Here is a 16,960-nt window from a genome sequence, read left to right as displayed (position 1 = left end):
GTCTAAAGAAAAAGAAAAGAATTATATTATATAACAATACGTCACTTTATAAGTAAAGTTGACAAAAGCAATCCCATTGTCCTCAGCTTGCAGGATCTCGTTTAAATTGCATTTATGTTGCATATATAATAACAGGTGCTCAATTTTTTTCATATTACCGATTAGCTTTAGCCAATTCAATGGCCTCCGTGGCTACCCCTAATATATTTGAAAGGCTCATATGAAGAACATGTTTGGTATGTTATATTTTTTTTTTTTTTTAAACTGGCAATGTAGTCTCGTAGATAAAACTGAGAACTACAAGATGGTATTTTAATTTCGGCATTAATAGTAATAGAGAAAGCATTATAGAGTATTAAAAATTGTCACACAGGCTAAATTTTTAAAATTCGTTCAGGGTTAAATCATTTATTGTCTGTGGTCTACATTCACGTCAGACTTGACACTTTTGAGAGCGCATAGGAATCATTAACCAAAATTCTCCTCCTGTGAAATGACAAATGAACGGATGGGCGCTATAAGCAACGCCAGACAAAACCCGACGCCCTTTAGACTACTTTAGAGTCATTGACTAGTCTTTAATACGATATCTCACTTTGATATTTGTGTGACATGTTTTTCTCCAGTAGGTACTGTCATCTCCCTCCATTTTTGAAAGTGACAAGCACGCTGTCACTTTTCTTCGTTGTGGTTTTTTTTCGTCTGGATTCAGGATTTGGAGGTGGACAAATAACACACCTGAATTGTGATCAGAAACGGCGAGGTTTATTTAAGTTAATTATATACTAAATAGTTACATTTTTTATAATTTATTTTATGCGGAGGACGAAACGTGCGTTTTTACTTTCTGGCCGTCTGGGACGTATTACCCGCCATCTTGTGTTTCACTTTCAACGAGAGCGTTGTCGAAAAACGGCGACGTTGTAAATATTTTTCAACGGTCGTAATCTACGGCATTGCCGGCTCTATTATTATTTATTTTCGTAATCAGCCCTTGCTATTTGTTGGATTTGATACCGACTCGGGCCTCTCCAGATACATATAGACATCCCCAAATGGGGACCATTCGGGAGTGTAACAGTACCCTTCATTTGTACATACCAACAGTAGTAATATGCAGCATAATGCATCTTCTTCGAGATATGACTGTGTTAGATTTCTATTTTAGAGTTCTAGCAATATGTGTAATATTAAATTTCTTTATTATATTATTAATACTATCGACCGAAGGTACTTGATGGGATTTGAATTTGAATTCTAATGGATTCAAGATATGTACTATTCCATTTAAGTCGTTTTTTTGCGACCCGGGTTTCGCCTTTCGGCATCTTCAGGCGTCGCATACATTCACCAAAGGTAAACACACACTGACGTCAGTACAGTACATGGAATAGTACAGAGCTTGAATCCATTATAATTTAAATTTCTTTGTTTATTCCTTTTTATAAAAAAATCAGTATTTTTTTTATTTTATATTAGGACTAATAAATTATAAAGGGTTAATGATTCTAAACAAAAAAAAATATCTTTGATAATTTAATCAATAACCACAAATACGATCTGAGAATAAATTAAATCAAAACAAAAATAACGACAACTAGTAATATGTAATTGTTATAACAATATCATACTATAAATTATGACAAGATAGTATTAATTAGGTAATGATATATGATTTCTAAATGCATTTTATTTGCCTATTATATCATAGTTGACTACTACTATATAAAATTCAGAGATCAATAGAAATAGTACATGTTACTTTCTGTCATATTTAGTTGACACCGATATATTAATTAACCAAGATAAGTCTTCATCTATGACAATAATTACATATTTGTCACATGAGATGATAATAATTATATAGAATCTAACGTATCATTTTTTACAGAATAAAATATATAATATAATATTACAAAAAAGTTTAAAAGTATATAATTTATCTGCATAAATCTTCCAAATTAAAAGAAGATTCAAGGAATTATTTTCAGCAATGAATGACATGTCTTTGATCACATAATCAGAACTCAACACCGTAAGCCCTCGTCACTCGTCATACAAATCTCAATCAACGTCATTTGAGACACTCGCATTGCGCTAGCCTTACCATTTCTATGCAAATCAATATTATATAATAATTTCATAAATTATTTGGATGTTAAACAAACATACAAAGAAAATATAATAGGGATATTTAGTTATATATTAATTTAGGGCTATATCGAACGTATAATAGAATGGCAATTGGCAAAATGGCAACACCAATATTATGGCAATTTACTATTTTAAGGGAATCATAGTTTTTTTTATCATAATCGTCATCAGTTTAGGCGATCCACTGCTTGTTGAAGGCCTCCTCTAGTTTTTTTCCACTTTTCTTGATCCCTAGTTCTTCGCTTACATGTGACAGCTATCTTTATACCAATCTGCAAATAAACTTTTGCGCCTATTTCGTATCTGTCAAAATGAAAACGTTCTTAATGTTGATTAAAAATAAATAATTTGACCAGATTTTTGTATAATTATTAAATCGGGTGCACTAAAATATAAGTAAATTGACAAATATTCAATGAAAATTATTGCTCTAATTTTATTGAATAAAAATTGCCTCATCTAACTTTTCGGCAGTTTTTAATTCAAGAAAACAAAAAATAGAATTGATTCTTATACCTACATAAATATTGAGGACAGTTATAAAATTAGATATAAATATTTTAGATATTAATATTTCATAATTTATATTATAAACAAATTTTATATTTATATATTCTAAAATAATACTGTGTGCGAAAGGAAAAATGAGTTGAATAAGATGCCAAATACTACATTATTTAATCAATAATATATAACATTAAAGCATATATGAGAAAAAAACCAGTTAAATCAACCCCTCTTAATTAATAAACTCCATACAGAAATAAGATATTAAAGCATACAGAGTGATCCAAAAATCAATCTTATTTTGACTCTCCTGAAAAGTATTAAAATTATTGTTTCTAATTATTTATAAACAAAACTATGTAAATATAAAAAAATATATACTTGTGTTTTCGTAATTTCTAAAGTGTAATTATATATTAAAAAATATAGTATCTTTGGTCATACTACGCAAACCAAAATTATACTACGGTCGATAACACTGGTGATACAGCATACAGAAGAGACTCGAGCTTAAATAGGTGGAATTGCTAGGGATGATACAGCCATACTCAACATCGGAAACTGAAAGATATTCCCCAAGGACAGATCCCAGTAAAGATATCTACTTAATCAGGTCAAGGCCTACTTTTACCGTAGGTTGTCGAGCATATACCAATGATGGGTATATATTATACATTTAAGAAACTACAGCAAACGATAAATAAACTTACATACAGAATTTTCATACTAAAATTCAACGGCTGTAAATAATTTTTATATTTGACGTGTCTGACGGAAACTCTTTACAATTTAATTATGACCAAAATCTAAATAAAATATAACGTTCTTGTAACCATGCCCGATCCTAATAGGTGCGTATGGGCCTCAACAGAGTGGAGGGTTGTATTAACAGATTTTTTTAGGAGAAATGGATGTTAGCCACCTGCTTAAGCTATTAGGTCCATACTCTGACCTCAAAGACAAATCGAAAAATAATATGTGTATTTTCCAGATGCAGGATTCAAACCTGCGACCTACGTCATTATAAACCGACGCGTAAGCTGCTCGGCCATCATAATACTCGTATATTATAATGTATAGTTTTACACAATACTTGCTCACTTAAGGCTATACTTCAGCTGGGGCATGGTCTAAAACGAACGTGAATACGCGACGCAAAGATTGCGCAAATGACGCGTGCAGAACAAAACATAATCTGTCATAAAAAGTCATCATGAGTCCATTTAATGTTATTTTTATTGTTCTATTACTAATAATAATAATAATATATACAAGTTTTCTTTTTCAAGTCAATGGGTAACGTTTTTTAGTCATCTTTACACGATTTAAGAATTAATTCCCCCATCGCGGTCGTCATCACAAAACAAATTGACGTGTTCACAGATCAACTTTTGCTCTCCGATTGCCAACCAGTCCAAAATTTCGTCGCATCTATAGTTGAAAATTATTTGCCGTTTCACTGAAGTACCGCCTTAAGCTGGCGAATCATACCATTGCAGTTCCATGGCAAAACACTGTTCCCGAGCTCTCTCTCTCTCTCTCTCTCTCTCTCTCTAGATGATCACACTCTCTGCGTCCCTCTTAACGTTATCTGCCCATCTCCTCCAGGAGCAGCCCAGGGGTTAAGTGCATACATGAGTTCCTTCATAAGCTTTATGGAGAGCTCTAGATTCATCGCATCTAATAAGGTGATCGATTCATCTGAGTCGTCACAGTTCGCGCCCTCAAGACGACTAATATTCAAAATGTTTTTTTTATTTTGATCCTTTATTTAGGTAATAAGATTTTTACTTTTTTTCATTGTAGCAAATTTTATATAATTCAGAATTAACTGTATACGTTGACAGTCTGTATTTATCATTTATGAAAGCGCACCTTCCCAAAAAGCAAAACACGGTTAGAAAAAAACTACTAAAATAGAACAGTACAAAACTTAAACCAATTAGAATTATAGAGAGTTATATTAATTAAAAGTGCCCAAAGGTGAGGGAGCACGATGTATAAAATAATGACTCTAATTTTGTTATAAATATTACATGTTATATTATTCAAGAATGAACGCCAAAATATTATGGACAGCAGTGGCGAAGAGTGGAGGTAGGTTGTTAAGATTTGTCATCATTAGTATACACTAAATTTGTCAGTCATACGTATTTGTTTTCATTGAAATAAGAATACAATTTTCAGATGCTGCTGCTAGGTTTTTAAAATTCAATTAAACCCTTCCTAAACCACACTATAATAGTTTAGGTATACTATGGGCAATCCGACAAAAAAGTGCACACTTTTTCAATCATATTTATTTGTTTTCGTTGAATTAAGAATGCATTATACAGAGTGTGTTCGTTAGTTTTTTAAATTAATCAAGCCCATTCTAAACCTAACCATAATCAATACAAAATATTCTCATATCTATAAAATATATAAAATTATGCCATTAAGCCATACATCATTTTTGATATTTTGTACATAAATATTTTTTTTTACTAATATCTACCATGGCTTGAATTAGACAGGGCTTAATTGAATTTAAAAAATTAAAAAACACCATCAATACATTGTAGTTTTAGTAAAAAAAAAACAAATATGTTTGATTGATAAAGTTTATTGTACACTATTTATGTCAGATTTTAACAGCCTACCTCTACCCTTCGCCACTGATGGACAGATCTAAACTAAATCTGAATACAATTAAAAAAGATGATATTTTACAATCTACATCAAATATGACGACCAAATGTGAAATAATTACAAGATAAAAAGAATTTTTTAGATACAACCTTTTTAAATTTTCTGCTGAATCATATAAACTTGACTTGACTAGCTTAAACGATAAAAAAAAATTGTACTTGATAGAAATAATACTAAAATGTCATATTGATTTCCATAGTAACGCACGTATATATTAATAATTTAGTTGCTAGGACCCCAGATACCTAGCAACCATTAATGGTGTCGAAATAACTTTTCATACAAAACAGAATTAACTGAAAATAAATTCAATTCTACTTAAAGATGGCTAAAAGTATTAAAAAAATGCATTGGCATCGTGTTCTGGTATATTCTAAAAGTTTCAAATGTCTAGCTAGTCGGAAATTTAGTTAAAAATCGATTGCAAGATTTATATCGGACAAACAACTAGCGGACAAATAAGAATACGAGCTAAGAAAAACGTTGTAATAATAAAATCAAATCATCTTGTAATCAAGAAAAAGCAAGGCCGTATGGTTTATGATTAATAATAAAAAAATCTACATACTTAAAAAGATTGCAAATATAATATTATAATTGTCATACTCACAAGCATTGTATTATTAATTTCAATGTAAAACCACGAAAACTGGATCAAAATAACCTCAGTTGTCTACGCATTTAATATTTAAAACGGTGTAGGCCACGCAAAAAGTTCACCCTTGTATATCGTTATGTAGTAGCGGTCTATTCAAGTTCAGAATGGCTTGAGTTATTAATGTTTTGTGGATTAATTATGTCAGCTTGCGAAATTTCTCGCCTTGATTACGATTTCTCAGACGCGCGCGCCATTGTTTTGGGATATTCAAAAGGTTTTTTCATGAATAGAAGGTTTAGTAAGCGCTACAAATTAAGTATTTTTTGCTGCCTCATTCCCTCTGCAAGGGAAGTGATATTTGAAGCCATGATATTCAATTACGTAAGACATCCTCTCATTAACCTACTTATTTTATTATAAATAATAATACACAAAACCGGTGGCCACGCCTACGATGGCCGAACGGTTACTGGGTCTGACAAAAATTCACATATTGTCAGCGCTCGAAATGAAAAAGTTTACGAACAGGAGCGCTCGACAATTTTCTGAAGATATTAACATAGTTATCAATTTTTGTGTGTATTTTTCAGTGGCGAAGGGTGGAGGTAGACTGTTAAGATCCGCCATAAATAGTGCACACTAAACATTGTCAGTATCTTTTTTTGATAAGACTACAATTATTTACAGATGGTGTTGGTTAGCTTTTAAAATTCAATTAAACCCTGAGAAAACCTAGCCATAATAGACAATAGTCAAAAAATACGCGTCTATCTATAAAATATCAAAAAATTTGCAATTAAATCATACATTGCTTTAGATATTTTATAGATATAATAATATTTTTATATATTATAGTTTGGTTTAGGCAGGACTTAATGAATTTAAAAATGAATCAACAATATGTGTAACACATATTCTTAATCCAACGAAAACAAATAAGTATTAATGAAAAACTGTGCACAATTTTGTCGTATCGCCCAAAGTATACTTAAACTATTATGGTTTGGTTTAGGCAGGGATTAATTGATTTTTAAAAACTAACCAACACAATCTATAAATTTTAGTCTTGGTTCAATAAAAACAAATACGTATGACTAACAAAGTTTAATGTGCACTATTTATGGCGGATCTTAACAGCCTACCTCCACCTTTCGCTACTGGTTTGTTATAAAAATTTGTGTGTTATATAGCCTATCTTGTTCAGGCAGTAAAATTATTTTTTCCACGAGACGGAGAGGTAATTTTACCGATGTCACGAACCGGAACGGTGCTCCGGTCCATTTCGAGCCCTGCACATTGTTCTACAATGTGTTAAGTATGTACCTTATAGGGTTGTCAAGTGGCTAACATCCATTTCTTGTAAAAACAAAAATGAAAAAATTGTACTTATCGGGTTACTGATTTGTTCTAACACAAAGTCCCCACCCTACGCATCCTATCAAAATTAATAACCAAAATCATATCAAGAATAAAATATAATATTTTTTTTTTAAATATATGGAAAAATTTTGCATGGAAATATAATACCTATTGAATATTTTAAATATACGTTGCATTTCGTCTAATCTAGGAATAAAGGGTAAGGGACAAAATTCTATAAGTAGGTACTCGACTTCGGTTCTTTGAGTTTGTACGAAATTGTATAAACGGGGTTTTTATCGTTCACTAGGCCATAAATCCTTGTATATCTCTATAAATCTTATTGCTTTATTTTATGCCCATTTATCTTAAGTGAAACCGGGTTTTTCTTTTTATTACCTGTAAAAACTGTAAAGTTTGGGCACAGCTCACAAATTATTATTGTGAAGGCGAAGTGCTTTTCTATTAAAAGTTTTTAATTGTAGATTAGCTGGGCATAAAACTCGAGAACAGTGATTTGACAGTAGTAAAATAAATAAAACTTCGTGAAATAACAGTAACCCTACCGAAATATACTGGCATTATTCAAATAAAATTATGAACTAACCATCAAAATATGATTAAATGGAAAAAGTTATTCTATAAAAAATATTAAGGAATGCTTTTATCATTGTTTTACATAGTGCAACAAACTAAAGTGGATCCTGGCTTCCTCCAATAACTCTCTCCACTTCCCCTATTAACCGTGGAGGCTTTTCAGTTTGGTACCTAGATCAATTATTACTTTGCGGCATTCGAGAAATTTGCAGCATCGTATGGGGAGCGGGATAGTCCCGACTCTTCTGTAGACTTATCCATCTTAATTCGTGATACTCAGTATGCAGGTACATAAAGCGCTTAACGTCAACGGACAGCAGAGCCAGTCCAAAAAATAAAAAATAAATTCTTTCTTAACTTTATTCTTTGAGCACTACGGTGCATGGTTGCAGCATCAATCCCGTGCGGCTCCGTCTCGGGACGGAATGAGCACTTAAAATCACTTCTTTCAGACACGTTTAAAGCGTCATAGAAAGCGGCCGTGCATATCCACGGCTGTGCATATATGACGGGTGGTGGTGGGAATTTTAACGTAGATTAATTATTATATAACAGTAATCAATAGAAGTTTAGTCAGAGAAATTTTACCAACCTTTTCTTCTATGTTCTATCAAATTACTCGATGTCATTTTTACTGCCAGTTATTATTATCCATCTGTTGCATATTCCAATTTAGGTAAATTAAAATTTATTGATTTACACATATAGTAAACTTTGTAAGTGGTAAGACAAAATCCAAAAAATACGAGTAGCGCAATGCGCATGGAAAGTGAATATTGGCCATAACGCGAAAAGATCACAAAAAAAACAAATGTATAAGGAAGCAGACAAGAGTACGCGATGTAATAGAGGTCGCTAAGCAGATGAAGTTGCAATTAATTTATTTAGAAAAAAATAGTTATCTGGCATAACAGAGATTGACCAATGTGCCATTATATATAATAAATACAGAATATAAAAATGATTTAATTAGAAATAACAACCAATATAATAACACAGTAGAAAAGAAAGTATTTTGTATATATTAAAGTAAAATGTAAAAAACAATTACAAACATAACCTATTTAACACTTCCACGAATATAATATAGTTCAAAAAAAATATATTGCCATCAAACAGGTTAATTGCACGATACACAGCATCATGAAAGATCGTGTCCATCCTGTGTCTTGATATCATGAAGACCGCAAAGTTAAGAATGATATTGGTGGAAACATGAAAATCAATATTTGCCAGTATTATAGACGGATTGGAAATAAACCCACTAAGAAGTAAAAAGAAATGCTTTAAAAGAGCAATCACTCTTTGGGTGGACAATAATTGTATTGATAGCATACCCAAAATGAAACGAATCGGAAAATTCTTTCTATTATCATCTACGCCTTTAAGTAGGGACATCTATTATGGACTCAATCCAACTTCATTGTGTGGACGGACCTGTGAGGATACATCGCTCACCAAGTGAACAACTGCGTACAGAGGTACCTAAGTAGTACTAAACTTCCACAGGGACGCCCTAAAACTTGCTGAATGGACGAACTCATAAAGTTCGGTGGATGCACGTAGCAGCGAAGAACCAAAGACCAATAAGAGTGGAGATAGCTATGGGAGGCCTTCATCCAGCAGTAGATCGACCCTAGCTGATGAAAAGTTTCAGATGTTCACAATATGACACTATCAAATAAGTAAATAGTATTAAAATTGTATTAAAAAATATTCAGAATAAGCTTCCAAAGATCTCCCAAATTCGTATTTTTTGTATTACGAGTATTAATCGGCACTTAGGCTCTTTATGCGTTAAAATATATATGTATAAAGATACGCATGTACCTAAAAAGTTATGACTACAAAAAACGTATTAAAAGTATCATTATTTACCAATATTTCTTTAACACGTCATTGATAAACGCACGTGACAATGTTTTGCGGCAATGTACAGGGTGGTTTTCTTTTTAATGGTTGTTTGTAACCGAAAACTCTTGATTATAATAATTAGGAACGTTCATGTAATTGTAACGTACATGTAACAATTAACCGTAAGACACTTCTTCGTGAGCCGTAGTGAGCATTTAATTAAAATTGTACGAGTATGTTACAAAATGCGGCGTTAATTTGCAAACGGTAATGTTTCAATTAGATAACTACATTAAGTATTTTCGAGAAATAGATACGGTTAAGAAGGTACTTACTACTTATTGGTAAACTGTAAATTTTAATTATTATGTTGAAGAAAATCTTAAATGTCAAAATAAAATACGTAATAAAACCATCGGAAAGACAGAAGAAAATAGGTAAGCAGGTAACTTAATTAGAATAACAATTTATGTAGTTTCATCAATAAATTATGTAAGACCAATAAAGAAATCTCATACAATTTGTATTGAATCTAATTGAAACATTACTGTTTGAATACGATCGCCACATTCTGTAACATAAGTACAAATATACTCCACGGTGAAATCTTCAACGAACAACTCGCAATTTGATTGAATACTATTCAAACACATATTGTTTCAAGGACAACGGCTCACGAAGAAGTATCCTACGGCCAACTGCATACGTACATCATGTAACTCATGTAACTATGAATAGATGGCGTTTAGTTTTGGCATTTGATTAATGAAAGTTTGGCAAAGTATCATAGGTGATTATGTATTATTGTTCACCTAAATCATTAATGAGCTACCTGTAACTGCTGAGATATTTTATAATAATATATCTGAGAATGATTTTTTGTAAAATAATCGATTTAAATAAAAATTATTCGAAAAATATATTACTGACGGTCTTTAAAGAGTTACAAAAACTTGAAAAATGTAATGTTTTATTCGAGTACAAAAAAGATAAACTCACAAACAAAAATAAAGAAGTCTTTGGATGAAAAAAATCCTTTGGCAGTAAAAAGGTTTAAAACGTGTACCTACGTTATTTGTTGTGATCACCCTTTACCCGTATAGGCTGTTTATCTTTATCCCGCGTATTTCTGCGCATCGATCCATCTTCATAGGCGTCAACTTCGGTTGCTTTCACCTCTCCGTGCATCCTCTTCATCGCTATTCCATCCGCCGTGCCAATATTTGATATCGTCCCCCTCCGTCCCTTTCTTTCCAGTCCCGCAGTACGCCACTGAAATATTAATACAAAAGCGTGCTTTACATAAATGCTTCGGTATTTTTTATCACGCGTGTTTTCTCGGAATATTGCGAAAAGAATAATTTATCTACATACATGGATATAAGTAGTAGGTACTTGCTTATTTTTGAAAAAATATTAATCATAGATTCGACTTAAATAAAATCATAATTTGAACTATCCATCCCTATATATTTCATAAAAAGAGATTTACATGTTAAGTTTGTAACCTTTTTACTGCCGACAAATTTTACGATAAACATATCACATAAGCGTGGAGTACAATAGTTTTGACAGAGCGACTCAAAACGATGCAATCGCAATTTGCTCAATTTCAATGTTAGGTGTTTCCACTATAATAGGTTGATACCGTACTTTATCCAGCTATTTTTCAAATACAATAAATCACTTTAATAAATAATTACAAGCTAAAAGAACTTTTTATAAACAACGTTTTTAAATTTTCTGTTGAATCATATAAACTTGACTCTACTAGCTTAAACGATCAAAAAAAAAATTGTATTTGATAGAAATAACACTGAAATGTCACTTTGACACTCATATTGATTTCCATAGTAACTCACGCATATATATTAATAATTTCCTAGCGACTAATAATAGTGGATTGGATTACGGATGTCTTCCAAAATAACTTTTCATACAAAACAGAATTAACTGAAAATGAATTTAATTCTACTTAAAAATGGCTAAAAGTATTTTAAAAATGCATTGTAATTGTTTTCTGATATTTTCTAAAAGTTTAAAATGTCTAGCTAGTCGGAAAGTTAATTAAAAATCGATTGCAAGATTTGTACCGGACAAACAACCACCGGAATAACATTTAGTTAGCTCGAGTGACATCAAGAAAGCGGTCACATGCTGGTTTGTTATAGTTTAGCCATCGTTTACCACAGAGTGACTCAAATCGCGTATGTTTGACTTTCGTTGCGTTAAACCTGATACGGTTTGCGCGAACGTCGCGTCTATCATTCATCTTGAACTTTTCATCATCATTCATCCCGAAACCAAGTAAAACCGTGAGAGTAACATTCCGAACCGTCCGTTTACTAGAGCGTACGTGCGTGAACGGCTCCAGCGAAAAGTGCCACCACCGCCAAAATATTATTGTAACGTCGTCCTGAAACAACTTTTGCTGGTGCATTTTTAGAACACTGACCATTGCATTAATTATGCCTTTTTTTTTAATAACATTATTAATTTAAAATATATATATAACTTCTGAAAATCATTATTAATTGTTTTCAGAGGTTTTAAATTGCATTAAAAAATAATAATATCGAGGTTACTGAGCCAAAAGAGCACAATATTAGTATGTTTTCAGCGTCCTAAAATGCATCGGAAAAACTTGTTACAAGACGTAGCTACAATAATTATATATTCGTATGTCGCTCAAAAGTTAGACAACAGTCAACAGACGTCATACAGCGGTAGCCAAGGGCAATAAACGAGTATATTACCGAGCTATTTGATGCTTTAAATTTAAATAATATAGTTACATTTACAGCATCAAATCGTAAATCGAGAGTCCCTTGGCTACCACTATATAATATGACTACGATATTTGTTCAGCCATCGTCTACTATCAAAATAACAATATATTCGACCTATTACCTTTTCAGCAACCTCTTGACCTCTAACAAATACCCAACATTATGTCATACTTTGCAACTCGTAGTTTTTTAATTTCTTTTATATTATAGATTAATTTAATAAAAAAAGGTTTTTTAGTACTTATTCCACATTTATTAAATTGAATACGTGTATTAAATAAGGTTCTAAGTACCAAAAAGTAGTATTGCCTGTAGTTACAAAATACCGAGTCATTGCAGTAAAATTTCATGAAGCAGACCTTTTGAAAAATGTAGTTTTACAGTGTGAAGCAATTACGGCAGCTTTCTATAATTTTAGATATAAAAAACTCGCAAGTATCAACACACCATCGTCAGCTATTTTATATTGAATGCCGTTGACCACTGCAGTGCTACTTACACCATTATAAATAAAACACGCCAACGGACTTACAACGTCGACAGGTTTAATTATTTTGCCGTATTTTTTTGACTTGCTTGAGGCACTTAGATTATAGTTGAAGTTATTGGCGTTGGTATGTAGAACATTTTTCTATAAAAATGTCAGTTTTTATGTTTGTGGTACTTAGCGCCTTAATTAATACACGTATTCAATTAATCTCGACTGGATTCGTTCGCCATTTTCAACTGAATAATATTTATAAAACAGGCATTTACCAAAATAAATTCAAAATGCGACACAAATAATCTACCAATACAATAAAACTTTGTCAATAAAAAAAATTTAAATGAATGAAATTTCATATTAATATTTCATACTAAGTACATCTTTATGATAATAAACAAAAATTTTAAAACTAATAACATAAAACAAAAAGCACTTACAATAATATTTCAATATATCACCAAACAAATATTTATGATTAGTTAATACAATAAACTTTGATTAATAATTCATTTATAAAATTTACAATAAATAATAATTACAAAATAAAAAGAACTTTTTATATACAATGTTTTTAAATTCTCTGTTCAAATATTATGCTCAATCTTGTACTTGATTTGAAGTAAATAAAAAACAAACAAACAAACAAACAAATCTAGAATACTGAAGTGACATTTTGATTTCCATAGTAACGCACGTATATATTAATAATTTAGTTGCTAAGACAACCCACTTAGCAATCAATAATAATGGATTGGATTACGGATTTCTTCCGAAATAACTTTTTATACAAAACAAAATTAACTGAAAATTAATAAGATGGATAAAAGTATTAAAAGATTGCATTAGCATCGTGTTCTGATATATTTATTACTAAAAGTTTCAAATATCTAGCTAGTCGGGAAGTTAGTTAAAAATCAATTGCAAGATTTGTACTGGATAAACAACCACCGGACAATAATAAGAATACGAGCTAATAAAAACATTGTTAAAATAAACAATATTACCAATTGATGGATAAACGAATATAAACAAAAATATGAGTCAAAATAAAATAATAAATAAAATAAAATAAAATAATAAATAATGTACAATCGATAAAGTTATCTGAAATCAATAAGATAATCCCAAATATTATATAGGATACACAAGATGAGAAGAAGAGATGACACAAATTTCAATTGATCATTAAAATTATCATTATGCAAAAATTTATACATAATAATCTCTAAGATTTCCTGTTTATCCAATTGATAAACCTACTATTAGAAAAATATGAACATTGATATATTTTTTTTGGTTAATTGCTCGAGCATTAAAATATAGAAGATGACATTATAAAAAAGAAAGCTTTAACATTATTATCAGTGGCTGATAAATTGAATCCGTCATAATATTGATTGAATTGAAAGTGAACAAATAAGCTGCAACAAATAAGCTTTAAAAAAATCTGCCAAAAAACGCAAACAAACTAAGTAATAACCCAATTATGTCGCGTAAATAACTTTCAATAAAGTCGAACCATTCATTGTGTTACTTAATGAAACAAACAGAGCAATAATTAAAGAATAACACAAAGCGATTGTAACCAAACAATTTGACAGAGCTTTAAGTTATAATTGAATAAATTATCAGAATTCTCGTTTGAACAAAAATCAACAAGTCTCTTAGGTGTCATTCATTTTTCAAAATTGTTCAATGAACTTGTGGAGCTTTGCATAGATCTGCATTTGTAATTTATTTCAATTAGAAAATTGAACAGTGCACGTGGATTATATTTAAAATTTACTGTGGTTTATAATATAATATAACTCTGTGCCACTTGATTAATGTTAAAACTTTCGAGACGTCGTTCTTTATGGAAGGTAGTATACATTTAAATAGAAAAATATAAAAGTACCTACCACCGGTTACCAACCCTTCAAAATATGTTTTCTTAAATCAAAAAGGTTTCAAACACTTAATCTTAGTTTTAAAAATTCACAGAATCTGGAAATGGATTTAAGTTTTGTATTTTTCGACTTGATTAATTTTTTTCGACCTGGGTTTTGCTTTTCGGTATCTTCAGGCATTATGTGCAGTCACTATAAGGTAAATACACACTGACAACGAATACAAAATTAATTATAACTTATGTAATAAAACTTTATCACCTACTTATTAAGTCAACAAATTATGAATAGTTGAAGTGTTTTTGTAAAAAGCACCTATCACTTATTATACAATCAATAGGCGTATACATCGTCAAACTCTAATAATAATAATAATCAATAAATACATATATGGACTAGTACAAAATTTGGTACAAGTCGGTTTACTAGAAGCCAGGGGAAACCTGCGCTAATTATCATAGACGATTTTGGCAAAATTCATAAATTCATAAATGAAAACCTAACCAAACAAATCATCCAGTATATTGGCTATTTTCAAAATTTGTTTGCCACTGGCTTACCTTAAACCGACAAGAGTCCAAATCTTAAATCCATTAGAATTTACATTCAAATTCCAAGTATGTACCTTTGGTCGATAGTATTAAAATATGGTTATTTTTAATTTCTTTGTGTAGCAAAATAATAATATTTATAACCAAAGTAATATATTTGAATGTTTTCGCTTAACTGTAGTTATTACAAATACAAAAACATTAATAAGTCTAAATAAATGAAAACCTGTTTTATTTAAAACACTAAAATGTTAATAAACAGTCATCAAAGAAGTAATTTTAAAATTTTCTTTTGAAATAGTAATTAAATATTATTTAAGAACTAAACATAATTATATTTACAGAATGCGAAAAAAAAATGTAGATTTTACAATTGGATATTTAACTTTGATGTTGATTTGCTTAGTTTAGTCACGGTACACTTGTGTTAGTTTAAACCTCTAATATGATTTTTGAACAATTGTTTGAATTTTTTGTGTTTCTACGTTTTATATTATTGTAATCGTCCCTTATATTCTTAATTCTATTTTTGATTACATGTTCGTACATTTTATGCGGTAAATCTTACGAATTAATAAAACTTTTAAGCCAATTAATTTATATCAATGTCGGAAAGATTTTTAGATTTATTCGGGAACAATTGGCGACAACACAAAGATAGAACCCTACAAACTAAACCATCCCGCACCACACTCGGTTTTAATTGAGTATATCACGTTTGAATGTGAAGCATTAACAAGTTCCTTTTCGCTTGGGAATATCTCAAGAGCAGACACCCAAGACTAAGGTCGTAACGCACTCAAGTATGATTTGACTGATTTTACGATGACTTATTCTAACAAAAAATTCCCACGAGAGAGAGAGAGATGCGGTGAAATGACAAAAAATAAATTACTCTAATTAATACATAAATATTTTATTTAAAAAAAAGAGTTAAAACAAGACTGAATATGTGAAGAGACCTTCTCAACCACAGTAAAAAGCTACATTTTTTAAAAATTAATAATTTTTTCCTTTGTGGCGACCAAGTCGGATGGCCCGATCGGACCAACAGTTAGTTGTAGACTTAAGTATATTGCTTGCTTTTCGTAAACAATTTCGGATATTCCCATAGGATGTGTTTGGAGTTTGACCAAAAAAGAAACCAGGATATCCCCCTTTTTCACTGTGTGCAACGTTCGCTGTCAGCTAAATGTAACCCTTTTCACATACTTATGTGACGATTTCATTCTTACTAATTATATTCAATGGCGTGAGGTGTATAGATGTCATAGCATGCCGGCATAGATCATGGCCTGACGCTGGGCAACATGGGGCTGATAGGGCCCTAGCCTGAGGACCCGAGGTCAGGGTCGACCAGATAAGTGAGATTACATACATCACAAATTTAAAATAATAGTAAAAAAAGTCGCCTGCAGTGCTATTTTACTTCAAAAGTAGAGAACAATTTTTGATTATTGGGCACTCGACAACTCCATACTTAA

Source organism: Rhyacophila brunnea, unplaced genomic scaffold (assembly GCF_057557595.1).
Source record: "Rhyacophila brunnea isolate RB1 unplaced genomic scaffold, BYU_Rbru_1.0 scaffold_15, whole genome shotgun sequence".
NCBI lineage: Eukaryota > Metazoa > Arthropoda > Insecta > Trichoptera > Rhyacophilidae > Rhyacophila > Rhyacophila brunnea.
The sequence above is the reverse complement of the archived record's forward strand: the minus strand, read 5'-3'. Positions refer to the sequence as shown.